Here is a 24,037-nt window from a genome sequence, read left to right as displayed (position 1 = left end):
TCCACAAGTTGATAAGACATACTCTTCTAAAGACGCCCAATTTACCTGCCTTCACATATATTGTTCTCTAGATTATCTTTCCAAATGTCCGCCCCTTTTCCACTTTCATTTGTGCAGAAGAAGTTGAAAATCATCTGGAAGAAAATAGCCTCAATTGATGTGATCTATCCTCAAATACACAAGAAATACAGATAATGTTTTCCCCTCAGCATTCAAACGCCTCAGATAGTTCCCATGTTTGCTGATACATTAAAGAATGTCATGCACCTGAAAACACTTTGCAATCCCAAAGGATAACTAAACTGAATCATAAGTTTCAAACCAAAACTGTTACTTTGTCATTAAAGGGAAAGCCCAGCAGGACTTCACATAATGAAATGAGTATGAAGGATACCTCAGGAATAGCAAATTTATTAAACACAACTGGCTCAAAGAAGGGCCGGAAAGCAGTGTTTCATCCTAAAGAATCAAACATCTCAGAAGTGGCTTCTACACACAACTTCGGTAAGAAAAACAATTTCAAGAGTTGTCTCTCCAGGCCCACTAGGAAGCCCAAGGAAGGTGAGGGTTGATGAGGATGGTCAAGCTGTGAGAGGTGCAATTGCATGCTTGGGTCACACTCAATGCAAAATGAATAGAGCCTCTAGAAACATGATTACATTTTAGGCTAATTGGGGGCTGATCTAAGAAACAAAATGGGATAAGGTTACTTAGGCTATATGCAAAAACTTTACAGAGAGGAAGTCAGTTTTCCTAGGAGCAAAGTTGCTACTTAATATGCCTGTTTCCCATGGCAGAGTACCTGAGTTCAACCCTCTCTCTGACTCTACCATATTGTTAATATACAACTTATTGTTGCTTGTTGATGAGACACATGATTCAAGTCTTACCATCCTTTAGTGAGAACTGGATAAAACTTTCTGATCTGAGGCTGGATTGCCTGCTCTCAAAGTTACTTAATCAGTGAACATCCCTACCTCTCCCTGCGTTCCACATGCACTGTTTCTCTCCGCTGATGTGTTGATCTTTATGTGTGTCTTTCTTTCTCTTTTAAATAAAGAGCTGTTCAAATGTCAGGGGAAATGAATGACAACCAGAGATTTTTCATGAAAACAAAAATTCCATACAGAGTTTCTTGTCTTGAAAGCCCTATATTTTAATAAAACATGAAACACGAAATTACCAATAACTTCACTGACTTAGTTTCTCCATCTCAGAAGTCAGAAGAAAGGATGAGAATGAAAAATTTCAGATGTACAACTTGCAAGAAAGAATGGGACAGACATACAAAGAGTTCAGTGAGACTGAGGATGATGATTACCTGTGTAAGTGACACTTTAGCTCATCCACAAAGAGAAATCCTATAGCTTGAAATCAAATTCCACTTGTACATTTGTCTTTTATCATTCCGTCTGCTGGTAACTTTGGTTGCAAAATTGAGGCTGAGTGATGTGCTTAGTTGGCTGCTTCTGTTGCTCTCTATATCCAGTACTGTTTGGTATCCTTTCCCAATCCATTCCAATCTCATCTCCAGATTGTGAGAAGTGTTAGAAGTTCTTCCTGAAAAGCTGTGCTACTCACGGACCCCCGGTGTTTCTAAAGGACAACCTAGTGGATAAGGGACATCCTAGTCGTGCTCTCCTCAGTGTGCCCACTGGGCTTCGAATTGGCCCATCCAGCATTCCTGAGGCTTGGCTTGGAGTGTTTAATGAAGCATCTTATCTGCCACTGGCGTTGCAGTTTGGTCCTTTTGAGGGCAAGATCATAGAAGTGGAACAGGAAGCCAATAGTGGGTACAGCTGGCAGGTAAGAAGTACATCCCTTTGCAGTCTGGTGGGTTTCCACATGCCTGCTGTGAGTTTGGCTCATGTGTCCGGTTCATGTGTCCTTCTACTCATTATGGCATGAGTGGAGCCAACATGATTACATCACAGAATCCTTACTGAAGTTTAGCATTGATGAGATCACTGGGCTGTAAAAACAAAGCAGTTCGATCTCAGCGGTGGGCTTCTACTGTAAGGAAACAAATCAGATTAGGTGTGTACCAGCACTATGTTATGTCTCAAGATGTGGTTGGACTCATGGAATGTCATGGAACATGATGGTAGTTGAGTTAATAATTCTGCTGAACTATCCCATTTCCAGAACCATATTAACTGATTTTTCTGAAACTCAGATAGCCAAAGGGAGAAACAGTTATGAGTACGTGGATGGAAAGGACATTTCTTTGGCCAACTGTATGAGGTAAGAACCATGGCATTTTACATCTGGAGATGATATTTCTCTCACAGAAAAGATCACTGTCCTTTCTCCTCTACTTTCCTCAGTGAGTTTTACATGATATGTTCTTTGCTATCTATTTGAATGACCTTCGAATATTATGGCCAGTTTCTAAAAACACATTCTATATAAATACTATTTAGGAATTTCAGGATGACTAGTGAGGAAAGAAGGAAGAAAGCATGCTTGTCAGAACAAATACGGTATCTACACCTTCGACATGGGACTTCATTGATCTCATGAGAGAGATACATGTTTGCAGGGAGAGCTCTTGCAGAGTAGGGATTCAAACAGGATGGAGGCTATCAGAGAACAGATGAGATTCAAGTGTAACAGCACATGACAACTCAGCATTTATCTCTGCACTAGGTATGTGAACTGTGCTCGGAATGATGAGGAGCAAAATTTGGTGGCCTTCCAATACCACAGATAGTTTACCGCACCTGCCATGTCATCAAACCAGGCTGTGAACTTCTAATATGGCATGGGGATGAGTATGGCCAGAAGCTGGGTATCAAAGGAAGCATTGGAAAGAAAAAGAAGGGAAGAAAAAGGAAGAACTCACAACAGTGAGAGGTAAGTAGCACTGTTTTTTATTTTTTATTTTTTTTTTAATAAGTAAAGGAGTCACCTGGGGAATATTTGCCGTTCAGCTCTGAGGAGTCACATGGGAAGTGGTGGCTGTCAAAGTCCAATTCAAATGTGATTTCAATTTAGCAAAAACAAAGACTTACTTCTCAAAAGAAGGGAAGAGTTATAGAGAGACTCAAGCACAGAGAGAGAGAGAGAGCAGGAGATATCACCAGCTACTGTTTTACCCCAAAGGTTGCACGAGAACCTGGCGTGGCAGCCTCGTAGCTAAAGTCCTTACCTTGGACATGCTGAGATCCCATATGGACACCACTTCATGTCCTGACTGATCCACTTGTCTTCCAGCTTCCTGCTTGTGGCCTGGAGAAGCAGTCAAGGATAGCCTCAAGCCATTGGAGGTTACAGCCACAATGGCGACCAGGAAGACGTTCTTGACTCTAGAGTTTGGCTTGACACATCTCTGGCTATTGTGGCCACTTGGGAGTGAAAAAGGAGAGACAAATTTCCTCTATGTATCTCCTCCTCTCTGTATATTTGATTTTATATATAAATATATATGTATATGAACCTCGGTATATGTATTATATTGTATTGAATTGTATAAGATTCTATTATATCATATTAGATGATATGATATGGTATCATGTTATATTATATTATATTATATTATATTATATTATATTATATTATATTATATTATATTATATTATATTATATTATATTATATTATATTATATTATATTATATTATATTATATTATATTATGTATTATTTACACTATTTTTTAAAGCTGCGTCTGCCAAGACTATCTCTGGCTAAAACCAGGAGCTTGGAGTGCATCTGAGTTTCCCATGTATTTCAGAACTTCAACTATTTTGTACTCATTCACTGGGTACATTAAAAGAGCAGGAGATAGGACATGGAGCAGCCAGATCTCAATCTAGTCATTATATGTCGTACTAATGTTACTGTCAGTGACTTGAACCAGTGTGACCTCATACTGACCCATTTTTTAATGTCTTTGACTCCTGGGAAAATTTGGTCTAAGTTTTTATTTAGTTCTTTTATCTTTTAAATACTTTGTGCACTAAAATATCCCAGAACATACCATTTTTAATTTTTTTTTCATTATATTTATCACAACTTATATAGTTAATTAGGGTAAAAAGGTTCAATGGATATAGGAAGGTGGGTAAGACTATGATTTCCACATTGTTTCCTTCATGTATCTGAGGAAAAGGGCAATATTAAGGGAGAATTCCTATCCTGTTACCCCCACCCCACCTCAGGTCCTGGATGTTGGTTGGAGGCTGTTGTCACATGCAGTACAGGCCACCTCGTCTTGGCATTTCCTATTAGACAATTTTTTTTTGTTGAGACTGAGCCTGGCTCGAAACACATTCTGTTCTGTTTCTCGTATTTGCCACTGGATGACATGAACTGATTCAGTGTGGTCTGCCCACAACCCAATGTATACCAAATATATGCCAGTGGGTAACTTTCCATGACCTGTTCTGGGCTGTTTCCTAGCAGGTTTCATGTGTTTACATGCCGGATCTGTGTCCTGCCAGATGAGTTGCCCAGGTTCTTCAATCAGTACCTTTCCCAAAGCCAGATTGTGCATATCGGGGGTCCAATAGCCAGCCGTACTCAGTTCACCTCCTGTCATAGCAGGAACAGTGGCTTGTTCTGACTGGCCTTCAACCCAAACTGCTTCTTGATGTTGGATGTGTCAGCCCAGCCATGGCTGGTCCACACCCACATATGGCTCACACATGGCCCAGTAGGTCTTGAGTCCTAGCCTAGTCTTTCCCACATCTACCCTGGTCCTCAGGATACCAGATGGTGTTGGAGTCTGGCCAGGCTTGGTGCACCCTGTCCCAGTCCATACTTGTGCCATGGGAGACTATAACCATATCCTGATGAGAACACAGCCGGCATTCTAGCCCACACACCCACTGAAGTGGAAACCTCAATCCATTAAGGGTGTCCCCTTACTTCCCATCTCAGCCTATTCCCAGCCATAGATCCTGTGTTTACCAGTGATTGCTCTGACTCACTTTGGCACAGGCCCTCACTTGGCCCTATCTCTGCTTTAGACGCTCTGGCATAGCATCGCTGGTTCACACAGACCACTAGGTGCAAGAGATCGTCATGACCTATGCTCCATCCTGGTTACTAGTTTCAATTGTGGACTAAGGTTTGCTCTGTCTTGCCCAGTACACCCCTTTCCGTTACCAACTGACACATTAGCCAGCTGTTGGAGCTACTTTGCCCAGCTTGTCTGACCACCAGGTATGAGCTACATATTCACCAGTGAAAACTATGACTTGCCAGTGAAGTTACCCAACTTCCTCCACTTGACCCACTCCCAGATTCAGTTCTCATACATGTTTTATTCCAGGACTTGGCAAAATCTGGCCTTCCATTTGGCTTTGTATGAGTTGGTGAACATTGCAACCCAAATCAGGTCATTTAAGTTACAGTTTGCACGATGGTTTACTTAGAGAGAACATATGTATATTATTTTCAGTTATATCTCTGATGCCTTGGAAGCCTGAGCATCTTTTCATTTGAAAGTATTTTTTTTTCAAAAAAATAAATGTCTGCTAAATCTTTTGCTCTTTTCTTCAAAGGTGGTTTGCTTATTTCTTTGTTGGTTTGGTTTTTATTGTCCCTGGGATTCTGTAGCTCCTTATGAATCCTGGATATTAGTTCCCCATCACTTGTGTGTTGTGCAAGTATTTTCTCTGTTTCTGTTGTTTACCTCCTCACTTTCTTCATTTGTTTCCTTTAGTGCATAGAAGAACCTTTTCAGTTTGATGACATCCCATTTGTTGACTGTGGCTTTGATTGCCTGTGCTTTTTGTTATTTTTCTAAGAAGTCTTTCGCTGTTGCTACAATTTTGAGTGTGCTTCCAATACTTTTTCTTGAAAAGTCTGATGGTTTTTGGGTGTAGATTTTGGTCCTTGATCCATTTAGAGTCATTTTTTTTTAGTTGGACAGTTGTGTTTCTTGCTTCTTACCTCTGCAGCTGCTATACTGTTATCCGAGCAGCACTTGCTGAATAGATCCGGAATTTTGCTTGGATAGTTTCCAGCTTTCTTGTCAAAGATTAGTTGATCCTACATATGTGAACTCCCTTCTAGTGTTTGTGTTCTGATCCACTGATCACCTTCTCTGTTTCTGTTGCAATACAAGAGTGTTTTGATGACCACTGATCTGTATCAGTCTTGAGGTTTGGAATCGTGATTTCTTTCACTTGGCTTTTTATTATTCAAGATAGCTTAGGTTATTTCTGGGCTTTCATGAATCCAAATGAAGTTTCTTACAAATTGTTTCTATGTCTGAGAAAAATGTTATTGGGATTTTGATTGGGATTGCAATGAATCTGAATATCATTATTGGTAATATGCTCATTTTGATCGTGTTGATCCTGCCAATCCAGGAATGTGATATAATTTTTCCAACTTTCAAGGTATTCTTTATTTATATCTTAAATGTTCTATAGTGCTGGAGTCCAGCTCCAGCCGGGATCTGAGCTTGGGAAAAGTGCATGGGGTCGGCGATAAGAAAGACACAGGCACAGACACTTGGTGTATTCTCACCACAGCTCCAGAAAAAGCTGTCCTTTTATATTTTCTCAAAACCCCTCTCAAGCTTCTACACAAGCAACTAATTCTTCTATTTTTTACTTCAAAATTAAGGGGGCATGTACAGACATTTGGTCACTTCGTCTGCACTTCATGGCTAAGCAGGTGCCCCTAAAGATAATTCTGCAAATTACTGTATTCATATTCTTCAAAGCAAGCTATTATTTAATCTTCAGCATTATCCATAAAGCTACAGCCAGGACTCCAAGGCCTTGGCACATGTGATTACCTGATATTAGTAGCACTTTCCCACCACATTTCTATTTCTACAATTTACCCATCATTTAATGGGGGAATAGGTTATAAGGGAAAAAAACTAAAATCAAAAACAGGAATTTCAAATATAAAATCCCCCTAAAACTACAGATTCCTTAACTCCATAAACAATCAGACAATAATCAAAAGCATGTTTTAACAAAAGCATCCTCAATTCCTCTAGCTAAAATTATAAAAGCGGCTAAAACAGTTACATTTTCTATGCTTCAAAAACTTACAAAGACAGGCTAGTCTTTGAGATAACAATAACTATATTTATTGCCATAGCAGTTTCACTTCTCACTCCCATCACTTGCATTGCTTTGTTAAATTCTTGTTAAGCCATTTCCCAGAAGGCATGCTATATGTCTGGCCTAATTTCGGGTCAATGGGTAGGTACAAAATAGGGTGTCCTGAAATGGCATGGGTTTGGTTGTACTCCTGTGTGTCAATTGTCAAAGGCTCACTCATCAAGACATTTTCAGTGACATTAACTCTCAAGCTCACATGGTTGAAAAAAGCCATTTCACAGGGCCAAACAACAATGCCTCAATAGATTACAGAAATCTTAGCGGGGTGCTTGAATGTCCATGCAAACAGGGGGTGAAACAGCATCAAGGGGGTCAGAGAGAATTCTGCCAATTTTCTCATTTAGGATGAACACAAGACATGCTGTGCATTTTCTCTCCAGGCTATAATACTAAAGCAGTGGAATACAGATAGGTCCCATGCTATATCCACAGGCTGAGGACAGTGGCACTAAGAAACCTGAAATGAATGGCTATATCACTGGCCATTGCAGGCACTGAGAAAAGGAGCCAGGAGGTACAAGAATTTCTCTTAAACTGTATGCAATAATAACTTTCAAATAATTCAAAATAGTCTTTTAAAATAAATTAGCATAGCTTTTCCAATAAACCTACCCAGAAAAAGTCTATCTTCAAATGGATTAATGAGGCTTCAAGTGCATATAGGCATCTCATTGCTGGACAAATACACTAACAACTGGAATACAGGTTCTCTGGTTAGTAACTGATGCTCATTGGATGAAGCCAATCTCATTTACTCCCATGTGGGTGCAGCATTCCAAGGCTTTGGGCATTCCTCTGCTGTTTTCCACATCACAAGAAGGATGCTATCTGTTTGGAATGCAGGGCTTCCAGGAAAGAAACAGCAATCATACGGGATCTGGGTGCATGAAAGTTGAGGGATTTAACTACTATGCTATTGTGCTTGGCTCAAACTACAACAAATATTTAATCATACCATTACTCAGCATCATAGAGCCATGCTGCATGTAGCCGTTAATTTCCAGTGGGATAAAGTTTTCATTTTTGTGCTCCATTTATCAGTTGTTACAGACCAAAGAGTACATAGACTATTTGGCCTTGGGGACTGACGTGTTCCTCTAAGCTTAAGGTTTCCTGCTGTGTCATTTTGTTGCAAACCCTAAGATTTTAGTGTTTTTATGCCTGAATATTCCATGCAATTAATGTGGAAATTTCTCCAGGTATAAGCTGATTAACATTTGGGCTGTGTAAAAATGGTGGCTGTTATGAATGATGCTGCTAAAAGCATGGGGTTGTTGGTCACTCTCTCATGGGCAGAATTGCTTTCATGTACATATATTTTCTGTAGCAATTGGCTGGGCTATTTCATTGCACCCCTCACACTGATTTCCACCACACTTTCAATATGCTTGAAATATACTACTTTCTATTCCCACGACCATGCATCATGGTGCCTATCCCCTGTCAGGAATAACTGTCAGTCAGGTTGTTAGGAAACCTCTGTGCTTAAGCCACTCTTGCCAGGTTTTTATTTCATGCCCTTGTGCTGGAGTACATGATTTTGGCTTCATATACATATTGTCAATTTTAATTTCATTATTTGAAAAAAAAACCTGTTAATGCTCTTAGCCATTTTCTTTTTCCAAAGTTCCATTTTAATGGGAAAGTCAGATTTACCTAGATAGGCCAAGACAGAGAGGGAGATTTTCCATCTACTGGTTCAATCCCCAAGTGGCTGCAATGGCCAGCAAGAGCCAGGAGGAAGGAGCTTCTTCTAGGTCTCCTGCATGAATGCATGCTTTTATGGGTCTGGGCCATCATCTGTTGCCATTTCAGGCCATTCCACGCCAAAAGTAGGGAGCTGTAAGAGAAGTGGAGCAGTCGGAGTTCATATGGAACCCCGAAGTGTTCGAGATAAGAATTTTAGCCACAAGGCAACCATGACAAACCCAACCCTTTTCTTGGGAACCTTATTTTGTTCATGCTGCTTTGGAGTTTCTTCATTCTTTTGTGCATGCTGGATGTTAGTCAACTCTCTGTTTTGCCAAAAAGAATGTTTTCCCCCATGCTGCTGCTGCCCATTTACGTTCTTGAATATCTACCCCAAATGCAACAAGTGCTTAACCTGATGCAATCCATTTGTTATATTGCTTCAATTTTCTAAGCCTTTAGAGTACAGTCCTTTCTAATATGTCTTTAACTACACCGTTGTCTTTGCCAAGTGCACATCCAGTACTTTGATGCTGTCATATTGTTTGTTTATTTAGTTCCTTTGTTTGATTTAAGGGTTGAATTTTAGTAAGATGAGAAACAGGGTGTTGTTTCTTAGTTCTGTGTGTACATATCCATTTTACCAAGATGATTTGTTGAAACAACTGTGTTTGCTCCCTGGTCCATTTTTTAGATTCATTGATTTTATTTCCTCTGGCATTGTGTGGCCACACATCTTTACGTTTCAGTACATAGCTCTATTTCACTGAGTTCCTCTATGAGTGTACATAGATATATATTTATTTATACATATATAATTGAATAGATATATACTAAGAATATATATATTAGTAGATAGTATATATATACTAATATATCTACTAAAATATGTATTATATATATTATCTACTATATATATAGGATATAGCAAATATATATACATATATGTATATATATATACATTTGTAGATATATCCAGATACACATGCATGTAGTTGTCAAAATGTATGTAATGTTTTTTGGTATTTTGCATGAATGTTATTTTAAAGCAGAGACAATGTATGATATATGCATCAGTGGGATACTGAGTATAATTGTCTTCATCTGGAAATATTTTTTTTGTAATGAGAAGATTTCAGGTTGTGGTAGTACAGTATCCCATGGATTAGATACACCACAGAGTCTTTATTATTCAACTTAATTTGGACTTTGGTAGTTTAATAAATGGATGATGAAAAGTAAAACCTTTTTTAAAAGGAAATAGGAGATACATATGAAAGAGATATCTACCATGTTCTTGCATCAGCAGGATCAATATTATCAAAATGTACCTATTACCAAAAGTAATATTGCGACTTAACACGATCGGAAACAAAATCCCAATAACGTTCTTCTCAGAAGTAGAAAAACTTACAAAGTTCCTCTGGAAACACAAGAGTCCACAAATATCCAAACCAATCCTGACTAATAAAAGACAAACTGGAGGAATCACAATTTCAGAGAGCATATTAGAGGTAATTGGTCATCAAAATAATCTGATACTTGTACAGATAGGAAGATCAATTAGAAACCACACAAGAGAGCCCACGCATGCATAGCCCTAATCTTGAACAACACAACTGAAAATAATTCAGGGGAAACATTGGGTCTCGTCAGCAAATGGTGTTTGAGCGATAGGATAGCAGTCTACCTAGGTAAGAGGTAAGACCCCTACCTGTCACTGTACAATACTCAGAACTAAAGGGATCAAGAAAATAAACCTACACCCAGAAATCATCAGACCATTAGAGGAAAATGTTGGAAGCCCTCTACAAGAATCAAGCATTGAAAAAGACCTCTTAGAAAAGTCACAAAAATCTTAAGCAGTCAAAGCCAAAATAAACCAATGGGATTACATTAGACTACAATGATTCTACACAGCAAAGGAAATAATTAACAAGTGGAGATGTAACGAATGAAAAGGGAGAAAATTGTTGCACACTAAACAACTGGTAGGTGTTGAATATACAAGATTTACAAAGAAATCCTTAAGCTCAACAAAAGTGGAACAAACAACCCTGTGAAGAAATGGGCAAAAGAAATTAATCTTCTTTAAAGATTTATTTGTTTTATTACAAAGTCAGATATTCAGAGAGGAGGAGAGACAGAGAGGAAGACCTTCCATCCGATGATTTACTCCATATGTGACCACAACCACCGGTAATGTCCGGATCGAAAGCAGGGAGACAGGAGCCTGTTCCAGGTGTCCTAGGCAGCTGCAGGGTTCCAAATTTTGGGTCATCCTTGACTGTCTTCCCAGGCCACAGGCAGGGAGCTGAATGGAATGCAAGGCTGCCTGAATTGGAACAGGTGCCTATATTGTATCTCGTTGCTGTCAAGTTGAGGACTTTAGCGAATACGCCACCCTGCCAGGCCCAGGAGAGAAATCAATTCAAATGACTAATTGACATATGAAAAAGGTGCTGGCTTGCTGGCTGTCAGGGACATACAAATGAAAAGCAAACTGAGGTTCCAAATAACATCATTAAGATCAGTCTGCATTCAGAACTCTACTAACAACACCTGCTGGCATGGACATTGGGAGAAAGGCATCCTCTTTCACTGCTGGTGGGAGAGTGGGCTAATATGATTACTATGGAAGTCAGGATGGACATTGCTAAGAAAACTGAAAATGGACCTGCCATATGACCCAGTTATCCCTCTCATGGGAATATATTCAACAGAAATGAAATCTGCATGTGAGAAAGGAATCGGTAATCCTTTATCTGCAGCAGCACAAACTACAATAGCAATGACAGCGAATCAGCACAGATTCCCATCCATAGAGGATTGGATAAGAAAACGATGGTAACTGTGGTTACAGAAAATAGGTGGACAACACCGTCAACTCAGTCAGAGATCTGGCACTCCCCAAATGCTGCCAATTCCATGTACAGGCTGATGATGCACAAAAGCCAACATTCTCTCTCCTATCAGAGACCAAGCAGAGCTGATGCCAGTACCCTTGTCAGAGGGAGTAGAAGACATTTGTCTCCACTACACTGCTGGTCTTGAACCATCATCTGCTGCTACCTTCCCACGCATGTTAGCAGGGAACTGATTCAGAAGTAGACTGGCAGGACACAAAAGATGAGTGTTTTCTCTATGAAATGTCGTAGCAATAGGCTGAGCGAAATTTAAACATGGATGTGATATGAGCATGAAGGCTGTGTAATGGCAAAAAAGAATTATTTCACAAAGAGATCATAAATAAAAATACCACAGACTTTAAAAAAATTACACTCAACAACATGAAGGCATTATGATAGTATTTAATAGTTACTGATTTGAAAGATATGTTCAAAATTTCGACAATCTTGCTATTGTCCTTACTACTGTGAAAATGAGAAGAGACTATACACATTCCACATGTTCTGTTCTAAGCAAGCCCTGCTTTACTTATCCCCTCAATTTTGAATGGAGGAACATAGTTTCTTTCTGCAAATCAAAGTGTTTGAAAATTCCATTTATCACTGAAGGTATCCATGTGATTTATACTGCAAAATCATATGATATTTGCTGAAAAATAATACTGAAAATGTAAGGGATCCACAGGATACATACTGCAAAATCATGACAATGTATTATCAAACAAGAATATGAAAATTCGTGGGACTCTTTAGCCACGTGACTCTAACATGGCTAACACACAAAGTGCACCTAGGAAAATAACTTTATGATTATGTCTTGGCAGGGTCTTAAAGCATATGAATAACAACTGAGCATTATGTTTGGAGCCATGATAAGTTACTAAGCAATTTTGCAAAGGAGTATTTATTCTGCTATCACAACAGAATTGTTCCACAGGAAGATACTAGAAATGTTTCCTGTTCAGAAGATACTGGTCTAGAGAACAATTACCAGTCAAATTAAGCATCTGGTCATGTTTAGTGTGCTATTGATTTTTAATGGGACAAATTGCATCTTTCTTTTCTTATCTCTGATTGTGTCTGCCATATAAAAGTCACTGGCGAATCTTTCTTTGTTTCATTTGTATCTCCTGATGAATGCAAACTTTTACTGGTCTTCACTGGTTCTTATGTCTTGTGCAAATATCATTGGGTATTTGATCGGCATATATTTCATGGGTTAGAACAAATTATTGTTAGAAGAAGGTAAAACTGAGCCAATACATTTAAATATGACTTCAGATTTTTGCAACCAGCCGAGTACGGATGCAACACTTTCAATTTCTGCAAGAATCGGTCCTATAGCATAGATCCTGACCATGGATAGTGAAGTTGCCACATTTAAAGTAAAATTGCAACCCTTAAGGCAACGTTTGCCTGATACCTTGGTCATAGACTTCAATTTCAAGCATGCTTTCCAACTAATGATATTTCTTGTCCTGTGGTGCACATGCTAACAACCCTGAACTACTACTCACAATAGTGAATCAGGTGATAAATCTACTCTGTGAATCTGCACCATACAATGACTCCTACACATTTACTCAAATTACACTCCAGTTTTCTGCCTTCACACTTTGAAATCTCAATGTCATACAATCCCTGTGTTACTGTAGGAAAACTGTTCTCAAGTATCTTAGGCATCCATCTCATCAGCCTAGTGCACTTCTCTCAAAATGCCACTTTATGTCTTGACTGTAACAAATTCATTGCACCACTGAAACAGGAAACTCAAGCAAATTCCAGAGATTTTGAATCTATGAGATGAAAATAATCAAATTCAATTGGAGATAGATTGAGAAATGGGTAAGAAACACAGTTCTGGTTATACTCACATACCTTTGTATATACCAGCTCAAATCATAAAATAGAGAACACTTGTAGAAACTTTAACAGTAAGGATGAAAAGTTCCTGAGAGAAAGGAATCTGTGTAGTAGAGGCTATCACACAGGACACACAGGAAAGAAGTTGAGTAAAACTTATAAATACCTGAATGATGGTATAAACTAAGAACAAGTGAAACCAATCTATGTAAGGTGAATGCCAAATATACCAAATGACCTTTTCCATCTGTGGCTCATTATCCAGTCTAACACATCAAGAGAATGATCACTGTCTTCCTGTGTCCAATTCGTAAGCTCGCAGTGAATTTCCTCTCTAACCTGGCTTCTGGTCATGAGCAGTCTGCCTCACATTGATTGTAGGTTCATTGATTACATCGCATTCACTTGTTACATGACATACAGGATATTAGAGGTTGAAATAATATTACAATTTGCAGGTACCATTTTTGAGATTGACAGCAATAGCTTAAATTAAGGAAAACATGTGATATCTCACCTTTGGGGACTGACTCATTTCCCTTAGCATGATACTTTACAGTTGGGTCTTTTTCCCACAATAAAGTGCACCTTTCTCATTTTTTTTAAGCTTAGTAGTATTCCATGGAGCAAAGAAACCATAGTTTTCTTATCCAGTCTTCTGTTGATTGGTATTTGGGTTGCTTCCAAGTTTTTGCAATTGTTGATTGTGCTGCTATGAACATGTGGGTTCATGTAAGTTTCTCATGTAGGTGTTTTGGATATATTCCTAACAGTGTTATTGCTCGATCATATGCTATGCAGATTTTTATTTGTTTGAGTGTTCTCCACACTGATTGCCACAGAGGCTGCACCAACCTTCATTCTCACTGGCAATGGAGAAGTCTTCCCTTTTCCCTACAACCTTGCCAGCAAGTGTTGGTGGTTTTTGTATGTGTGCCATCCTTACTGTCTTTCTGTGAACCCCAGTGCTGTCTTAATTTGGATTTCCCTTTATTTCCAGGGAACTTGAGCATTTTTTCATATGTTTGTTTGCCATTTGCATTTGTTCCTTTGTGAAATGCCGGCACAATTCCCATGCCCATTTTTGAGTGGTTTGTTTTGGTGTTTTGATTTCTCTGGAGATCTTTGTGTATTCTGGAGTTAAGCCTCCTATAACCTATGTAGTGTGCAAAGATTTTATCCCATTCTGTGAGTTACTTTTTTCCTTTGTTGATATATTCCCTTGTTGTGTAGAAGCTTCTTAGTTTGATGTAGACCCATTTCTTAATTTTGGTTATTTGATTGCTATTTCTTTTCGTGTTCTATTTAGAAAGTTATTGCCTACACCTAACTCATGTCCATCATTTTCTTCCAAATGTTTAAAGTTTCTGGGTGTAGGTTTAGGTCTTTTATCCATTTAGCTTTGATCTTATGTATAGTGAAAGATGTGGGTCTGTGTTGTGGTTTTATATTAGCCAGTTGTCCCAACAGAATTTATTGAAGACAACCTCCCATTTGCATGCATTTTCGTCTGTTTTTTAGTAAAAAATTATTTGGTTGTATCTATGCGGGTTCCCTTCAGTTGTTTCTATTCTATTTTATTGGTCTTCCTCTCTATCTCTTGCCAGTAGCAGCCTGTTTTAATAACCACCACCCTATAGTATCTCCAGAGGTCCAGAACTGTGGTTTCCCAGTTAACTTCATGTTCTTCAAGATGGTCTAGCTCCTCATGGTTGTGTGTTTGTGTGTGTGTGTGTGTGTGTGTGTTTGTGTGTGTGTGAGTGCATGTGTGTGTGTTTCCAGATGAACCTTTGTATCATTTTTTTCAAGTTCTATGAAGAATGTTTTGGGTACTTGGATTTGAATTGCATTGAATGTGTATATTACTTTTGGTAGCATAGTCATTTTTACAGTATTGATTTTACCTATCCAAGAGCATTGGAGTTTCTCCTTCTTTTGAAGTCTTCCTCAGTTTCATTTTTAGGCTTACTGTAGTTTCTTACAGAGAGGTCTCATGCATTTTTGTGAGGTTTATTCCTAGATACTCCATGCTCTTCTCTAGCATTTTAAATGGGATTGTGCTGGTTTGATCTTTTTCCATCTCGGCACTGTTTGCATACACTATGGTTGTTATGTTTTGTTCATATGTTTGTACCTTGCCCCTTGTCCAAACTCTTGTATAAGTTCTAGCATTCTCTGTAGAGTCTCTTGATTCTTCTGTGTAAAGGATCATGTCATCTGCAAATAGTGAAAGCTTGACTTCGTCCTTCCTCATTTGGATTCCTTTAATTTCTTCTTGCTGTCTGATGTCCTCTTCAAGTACCTCTAAGACTATGTTGAATAGCAATGGTGATAGTGAACATCCTTTTCTTGTTGCAGATCTCAGTGGGAAGTGTTCCAGGTTTTCTCCATCCAGTCTAATGCTAGTGTTGGGTATTTTGTATATTGCTTTGATTATGTTGTGGATTGTTCCTTCTACGCCTACCCTGGTTTGGATTTTTAGCATGAAGTGGTGTTGGATTTTGTCAAAAGATTTTTTGTGTGTCGATTGATACCATGGTATGATTTCAATTCTTCAGTTTTGGAATGTGATGTATCATATTTATGGATTTTCAAATGTTGAATCATGCCTGCATGCAGGGTTGAATCCTACTTGATCTGGAAAAAATATGACTTTTTTTTTTTAATTCTATTGGCTAGGATTTCATTAAGAATCTTAGCATCAATTTTCATCAGGGAGTTTGGTCTGGAGTTTTCCTTCTCTGTTAGTTCTCTACCTGGTTTTGGGATTAAGGTGATGTTGGCTTCATAGAATGAGTTTGGAAGGGTGGCTTTCTTTGCTATCATTTTAAAGAGATTGTGGAGAATTGGGGTTAGATCTGCTTGGAATGTTTTGTAGAATTCTGTAGTGAAACATCTGGACCTGGACTTCTCTTTGTTGGGAGACCTTTAATCACTGACTCAATCAATATCTCAGTTACAGGTTTGTTCATGTCTTTTGTTGCTTCAGAGGCTGTGGTGTCAGTTGTTATGTTGCCTTTTTCATCCTTGATTCTACTAATGCCCGTTTTCTCTCATTTTTTTTCTTTGTCAAATGGGTCAGTTGGCTGTCTATTTTATTCATCTTCTCAAAGAACCAGCTTTTTGATTCATTGATTTTGTGATTAGTGGTTTTTTTTTTATTTCTATTTGGTTTATTTCCTCCCTTGCTTTGATGATTTGTTCTATTTTGTTTGAGGGGTCATTTGGTTGTTGTTTCTCTAATTTCTGGAGGTGTGTATTTAATTCCTGTATTTGGCATCTTCCTTGGGTTTTGACATAGGCACCGATTGCTATGAATTTACCATGCAACACTGCTTTGGTGGTGCCCCACAAGTTTTCGACCATTCTATCTGAGTTTTTGTTGGTTTCCATACATTTTTTGATCTCATCCTTTGTTTTCTCTCTGACCCATTGTTCATTTAGTAGTATTATTATTCATCCTACAGGTGTTTACGTAAGTCTTGGGGCATTTTGATTTATTGATTTCCACTTTCACTCCTTTGTGTTCTGAGAAGGTGCTTTTTATGATTCCTAATTTTAAAGTTAGTGAGTCTCCCATTTGCCCTATCTTCTGGTCAATTCTGAGAAGGTGCCATGCACTGCTGAAAGACATGTATATTCTGCATCTATAGGGTGGAGAGTTTTGTAAATATTTACCAAGTCCATTAGTCCTATGGTCTGTGTGAGTTCTACTATTTCTCTGTTAACTTTCTGATTCATTGGTCTGTCAGAGTTAATGCGGTGTTGAGTTCTCCCATGATTATTTTATGTGCATCTCCATTCCCTCTTTGTTTTTTTTTTATTGTTGTTAACATTGTATTATGTGATACAGTTTTATAGCACTGGGGATTCCCCCCACCCCTGCCACAGCCATCCCACCATAGTGGATTCCTCCACCTTGTTGCATAACCACAGTTCAAGTTAAGTTGAGATTTGTTCCTTGCAAACATATATCTAGCACAAAGTCCAGCCTCCTATTGTCCAGATAAGTTCAGTGGCCTTTTGGAGAGACCTTCTCTAGTCTGAAGAAAGGGTAACAGAGTAAAGATCCGGTCACTTAAAGGCCCAAAAAAACCTCAGTATCAATATACAACATTATGGAATTAATTGACATAGTATTGGGTAAACAATATGTTGAAAGTAATGCAAGTTCCATTCTTCGAAACATCTGGGTTGAGACAGTATCAATGACAGGTTCAAAAAATAACCAACAACCAAACAAAAATTACAAGTTAAATCAAGGCAAACATGTGGTATCTAACCTTTTGGAATTTGCTCATTTCCCTTAGCATTATAGTTTCCAGTTGCGCCCTTTTAGCCACAAAGAACTGCATTTTGTTTTTTTTAATAGCTGAGTAGTATTCCATGGAGTAGATGAACCAAAGCTTTCTTAGCCAATCTTCTGCTGATGGGCATTTTGGTTGCTTCCATGTTTTTGCAATTACTGATTGTGCTGCTAAGAACATAGGGATGCATGTTGGTTTGTCGTAAAACAGGTGTTTTGGATGTATTCCTAGGAGTGCTATTGCTGGGTCATATGTATACAGATTTTGAGTTGTTTGAGTGTTCTCCAGACTGATTTCCATAAAGGCTGTACCAATTTGCAGCTCCACCAGCAGTGGAGTAGTGTTCCCTTTTCCCCACATCCTCGCCAGCAAGTGTCGTTGGTGTTCTTGTTTATGTGGGACAATCTAACTGGTGTTAGGTGGTACCTCATCAATGTTTTATATTGGATTTCCCTTGTTTCCAGGGATCTGGAGCATTTTTTCATATGTTTGTTTGCCATTTGGGCTTGTTCCTTTGTGAAATGTTTGCCCATTTCCCGTGCCCATTTCTTGAGTGGCTTGGTTGTTTTGGTTTTTTGGTTCATTTGGAGTTCTTTGTGTATCCTGGAAATTAGCCCCCTATCGCCTATATCGTGTGCAAAGATCTTCTCCCACTCTGTGTGTTGCTTTTTTTCTTTGTTGATTGTTTCCCTTGCTGTGCAGAAACTTCTTAGTTTGATGAGGTCCCATTTGTTTATTCTGTTCTCAACTGCTATTGCTATTTTCCCATCTATGCCTATTTTGGCTAGAGTTTTTAGCATGAAGAGGTGTTGGATTTTGTTGGAAGCTTTTTCTGCATCTATTGAAACTATTATGTGTTTCTTGTTTTGCAGTTTTTGGATATGGTTTATAACATTTATGGATTTCCGAATGTTGAACCATCCCTGCATTCCAGCGATGAATCCTACTTGATCCGGATGAATGATCTGTCTGATGATTTTTTGAATTCTATTGGCTAGGATTTTGTTGAGAATTTTAGCGTCAATGTTCATCAGAGAAATAGGTCTGTAGTTTTCCTTCTCTGACGGTTCTCTGTCCGGTTTTGAGATTAAGGTGATGTTGGCTTCATAGAATGAGTTTGGGAGGGTTGCTTCCTTCTCTATTGTTTTGAAGAGCTTCTAGAGGATTGGGGTTAGTTCTGTTCGGAATGTTTTGTAGAATTCTGTGGTGAAGCCGTCTGGGCCTGGGCTTTTTTTTTTTGGGAGATCCTTGATGACTGTTTCAATCTCTGCCTCGGTTATGGGTTTATTTAATTCTTCAGTTGCCTCCAGACTGAGTTTTGGTAAGTGGTGAGAGTCCAACAACTTTTCTATTTCTTGGTGGTCCTCAAATTTGTGGGAGTACAGTTCTTTGTAGTAATTTCTAATTATTTTCTTAATGATTGCAGTGTCTGTTGTTATGTTGCCTTTGTCATCTTTAATGCTATTGATTCTCACTTTCTCTTGTTTATATTTTTTTGGTCAATCGGGCCAGTGGAGTGTCTATTTTGTTTATTTTCTCAAAAAAAACAACTTTTTGATTTGTTGATTTTATGTATAGATTTTTTTATTTCTATTTGTTTTATCTCCTCCCTTGTTTTGATGATTTCTTGTTTCCTATTGTGCATGGGACTCTTCTGCTGCTGTTTTTCCAGATCCTGGAGGTGTGTGGTTAGTTCCTGTGTTTGGCGTCTTTCTTGGGCCTTGACATGCGCTCCGATTGCGATGAATCTACCTCGTAGCACTGCTTTGGTGGTGTCCCACAAATTTTGGAATGTTGTATCAGAATTTTCAGTTGTTTCCATATTTTTTTTGATCTCATCTTTAATTTCTTCTCTGACCCATTGTTCGTTTAATAGCATATTGTTCAATTTCCAAGAGTGCCTATATTTCCTGGGGAGTTTTGAGTTGTTGATTTCCAGTTTCATCCCATGGTGGTCTGAGAGGGTACGTGGTATGATACTAATGTTTTGGAAGTTGTTTAGATTCGCTTTATGTCCTATCATGTGGTCGATTCTGGAGAAGGTGCCATGCACCGCTGAGAAGAATGTATAGTCTGTGGCCTTAGGATAAAAAGTTCTATATATGTCTACTAAGACCAGTTGTTCTATTGTTTGTGTGAGCTCTGTTGTTTCTTTGTTGAGTTTTTGTTTCGTAAACTGGTCCATTGGTATTAGAGCTGTGTTGAGACCGCTTACAAGAATTGTGCGGGTATCTATGTCTTCCCTTAAGTCTTTAAGTAATTGCTTTACGTAATTAGGTGCATTAAGATTCGGTGCATAAATATTAATGATGGTGATTGCTTCTTGATGGATCATTCATTTCACCAGTATAAAATGGCCTTCCCTGTCTCTTTTGATGTTAGTTAGAATTGAAATCTATTTCGTCTGAAATTAGGATAGCTACCACAGCTTTTTTTTCACGTCTATTGGCGTGAAATATCTTTTTCCATCCCTTCACTTTCAGTTTCTTTGCATCCTTTCTGGTTAGATGTGTTTCTTGTAGGCAACAGATGGTTGGGTCTTGTTTGATGATCCATTCTATTAATCTCTGTCTTTTGATTGGTGAATTTAGACCATTTGTGTTGAGAGTTATAATTGAGAGGTTGCAATTTTGCCCTGCCATGCTATTGTGTTTTGTGGGTGTTGTTTTGTGTGTAATTGCCTTGTTTGTGCGGGCTTTAGTTTGGAGAACTTCTTATTTGCCAACTTTGTTTGAGATTTGCCTCCATTTTATCCGAGACTAGCGCATTTCTAAGAAGGCTTTGTAGAGCTGGTTTTGTGTAAACATATTCTAGTTTTTCTTTGCTATTGAAGTATCTGATTTCGTTCTCATATACAAATGAGATCTTTGCTGTGTAGATTATTCTTGGTTGACAGTTGTTTTGTTTCAGGACTTGGAAGATCTTTGTCCATTCTCTCCTTGCTTGTAGGGTCTCTTCGGAGAAGTCAGCAGTGATTCTGATGGGTTTTCCCCTGTATGTGATCTTTTCTCTACTTCGTACTTGTCTCAGGATTCCTTCTTTGTCTTCGTTGGAGTAGAACTTGAGCACCGTGTGTCTGGGTGAAGATCTCTTTGGATCATGTCTGTTGGGAGTTCTCTGTCCATCCTGTATGCGGGGTGGTTTCGTGTTCCAAGTGTTTTGGAAGTTTTCCTGTATAATTTTGTCAAGCTCTGCTTGCATTCCTGATTCTCTTTTCTATTCCCTCGGGTAGGCCGATGATCCGAATACAATTTTCTAAGGTAATCCTTCATTTCTTGCATCATTTTATTAGTTTCGCTGAGGCTTGTCTCCAGCTGTTTAATTTGCTGGGCACCTTCATTTTGTATGTCTTCTGTTTCAGAGATTCTTTCCTCTGCTGCATTTATTCTGTTGATCAGTCTTTCAATTATATGATCTTGGGCATCCAGTTTGGTTTTGATTTGTTGTATTTCAGTGATTATGCGGTTCTGGAGGTCTTCCAGCTTCATGTCCATGTCTCTGAAAAATTTTAGCACTATTTTTTTAAATTCCTTGTCTGGTAACTCTTCCATGTCTTCACCTTGCATCTCCGATATTAATAATTGCTTTTGGCCCATGTTCAGTGGGGTGCTGGCTCTTTCATCTGGAGCACAACTCTTTCTGGTGGTTTTTCCCATTGTGTTGGTGTATTTTGCTAAGGCCAATGGACCCGTGTGTTGAGGGGTTGTCAGGTGCTTTCCTGTAGAGGTTGGAGCCTGCAGGTGTGGTGTTGCAGGACATGGTAATTTTCAAGGCACCATTGGTGCGTTCTCAGGGCCCGGGACTATAGAGCACCACCTTGGGGTCCCAGTGGATTCCAGGCACACTCTGGGCACCTCTTCTACAGGTGTGAAACCCCAGGGCGTGGAGGGATGGAGGCACTCTCTGGGCGTGCCCCCTGCACACGAATCCACAGGACGTAGAAGGTTTTACGTGCTTTCTCCCTGCGTTCTCCGTGTCAGGGACTGCAGGGTTTTTCAGAGCCCGCCTGGTGTGTCTCCCACACACGGGACTGTGGGTGAGGCACTTTCTGGGCATGGCTCTTGTGCAGTGATTCCACCACTCGTGGTGTGTGGGTGTTCAGAGCCACCCTGGTGTGTCTCCTCCTCACAGGACTGTAGAGGAGGAGTGTCCCAGGTGCCCTGTTAAAATGACTTCTCAGCGGGTTCACACAGTGCCAGTGTGGTGCAGGAGTTTTCAGAGCTCTCCTGGTGTGTCGCCCACACTCAGAACTGCGGGGTGGGAGGCGAGGAGTGGGCAATTCACACTATGGGAGTGGCACCTGCGTGTCAGGGACACACAGCGCTACACTTCCCAGTTCAGAGCCCTCCTAACTCCTGCGCTGCGGAGGCGGTTGCTGCAGGCGGGACCGCCCAGCCCGCGCGGCGCGGCGTTCAGAGTCCTCCTGGTGCTGTTGCCCACCCACAGGGTATCAGGGTGTGGGGGATTCCAGACCCTCATCGGCAGCCTCTGCGCGCCGAGTTGCACTGGCCCACTCAGCGCAGGAATATCTGGGGCGCTTTCCCCCATGTTTTCTCAACCCCCAAGACCACTGTGCGCCGCTCCCAAGGCACAGACCTGGCAGTTTCAAGGCGCTTGCCCTGTATTCTCAAAGGCTGGACCTTCTGCTGCCCCTGCAGGGGGGAAGGGCAGAAGGAGCACCCCAGGGGGTTGGAATGCAGAGGCTGTTAACCCTTCATTGGCTCACCGAACCTCAGGCTGTTGCAGTCTGCTTCTGCTGGTGTTGAAGACCTCTTCCGTTGAGGATCCCTCCCGCTCTCCTTGTCTCTAGGTCGGCTGCGTCTCTCATCGGGTCGTTCTCAAAGGTGACTCAGCAGATCTGGAGCGGGATGTCGGCTTCTCTGCCCCTATTTTGTTTCGTTCTCGTTGTTCTTCCGAGTTGTGTGGATCTTTTCGGCTCCACACTGTCCAGGGAACTTCACGCACCTCTCCCTGCAGTTTTCTGCTGTTCCTCTTTGCTGCTTCTGTAGCGCTCTATCCCTCTCTCACTGGACGCTCCCTCACAGCCTTCCTCCTACATCGGCCATCTTAACTCTCCTCCTACATTCACTCATAACTGCAGCAGCAATTGCTTCATGCAGCTGCGTGCACCTCTGTTTGCAGTGTGGAAGTTTACAATGGTAATCATTTCCTGCTTAAGGTTCCATTCAGCAATATGAAGTGTCCATCTCTGCTGTTTTGATGTTTGTCATATTGAAGTCTATGTCATCTGAGATTTGAACAGCTACTCCAGAATTATTTTCTGTTCTATTTGAGGAAAATAACTTTTTACACTGTATTTATGCAGAAACAGCGAAACTCTGGCTCAGACCATTTACGTCATGGTCAAGGAGGTGTTTCTATGGATAATTCTGCCATTTGTTTCAAGTAAAACCAGTTGAAGTTCCTGCTACAATTCTTATTCTACAACTTAATCTTGTATCACAAAGAAAAGGAGAACCTAAAAATCAAGTAAAGAATGAAAAACTAAAAATAGGTCCCTTGAGTACCATGAATGCAATGGAGACAGCCAAGACAGTATGAATAGTAAAAGGCCCTTTTGCAAGATGTTATGATTGAGATTAACCTCCAAGCTCACATTGAGTAAAGAAGCAAACTCCACAGTAGCAAACAATGCCTGAATGGATTAGAATTCTTCCACAGTGTAATCCAGAGTCCATGCAAAGTAAGGTGGTGCTGCATTCAGGTGGTTGTACAGATATACAGCGGGCCCTGTCACACAGTGGGAGATTCCTTGTGGCCTGCCTGTAAAGGAGTAATAGTCTTCACAACTTCATGAGCCCCAAATCCCCTGCATGGACCCTAAAATGTATGCATCATATAACATGACACCCAGATCAATCTGGATATCCACCTGCTATCTTTCTTCTGTAGCTCAGTGAATCTAAATTTGGCTAAGTCACACAGCACTTGCCACAGGAATTCTTTTTTTTTTTTTTTAAAGATTTATTTTTATTATTTTTTCATTGGAAAGGCGGATATACAGAGAGGAGAGACAGAGAGGAAGATCTTCCGTCCGATGATTCACTCCCCAAGTGAGCACAACGGTCAATACTATGCCGATCCGAACCCAGGAGCCTCTTCCGGGTCTCCCACGCGGGTGCAGGTTCCCAAAGCCTTGGGCCGTCCTCTGCTGCTT

At 39.9% G+C, this 24,037-nt stretch overlaps 1 pseudogene; it reads left to right on the top strand.

The window, feature by feature from the left end:
• Positions 1 to 1,225: 1,225 nt before the first annotated feature.
• The window catches only part of LOC121148883, a 36,422-nt pseudogene continuing 13,610 nt past the window's right edge, over positions 1,226 to 24,037 (top strand).

Source organism: Ochotona curzoniae, unplaced genomic scaffold (assembly GCF_017591425.1).
Source record: "Ochotona curzoniae isolate NIBS_2020 unplaced genomic scaffold, NIBS_Ocur_1.0 contig_1839, whole genome shotgun sequence".
In the NCBI taxonomy this organism is placed as follows: Eukaryota; Metazoa; Chordata; class Mammalia; order Lagomorpha; family Ochotonidae; genus Ochotona; species Ochotona curzoniae.
The sequence above is the reverse complement of the archived record's forward strand: the minus strand, read 5'-3'. Positions and strand labels throughout refer to the sequence as shown.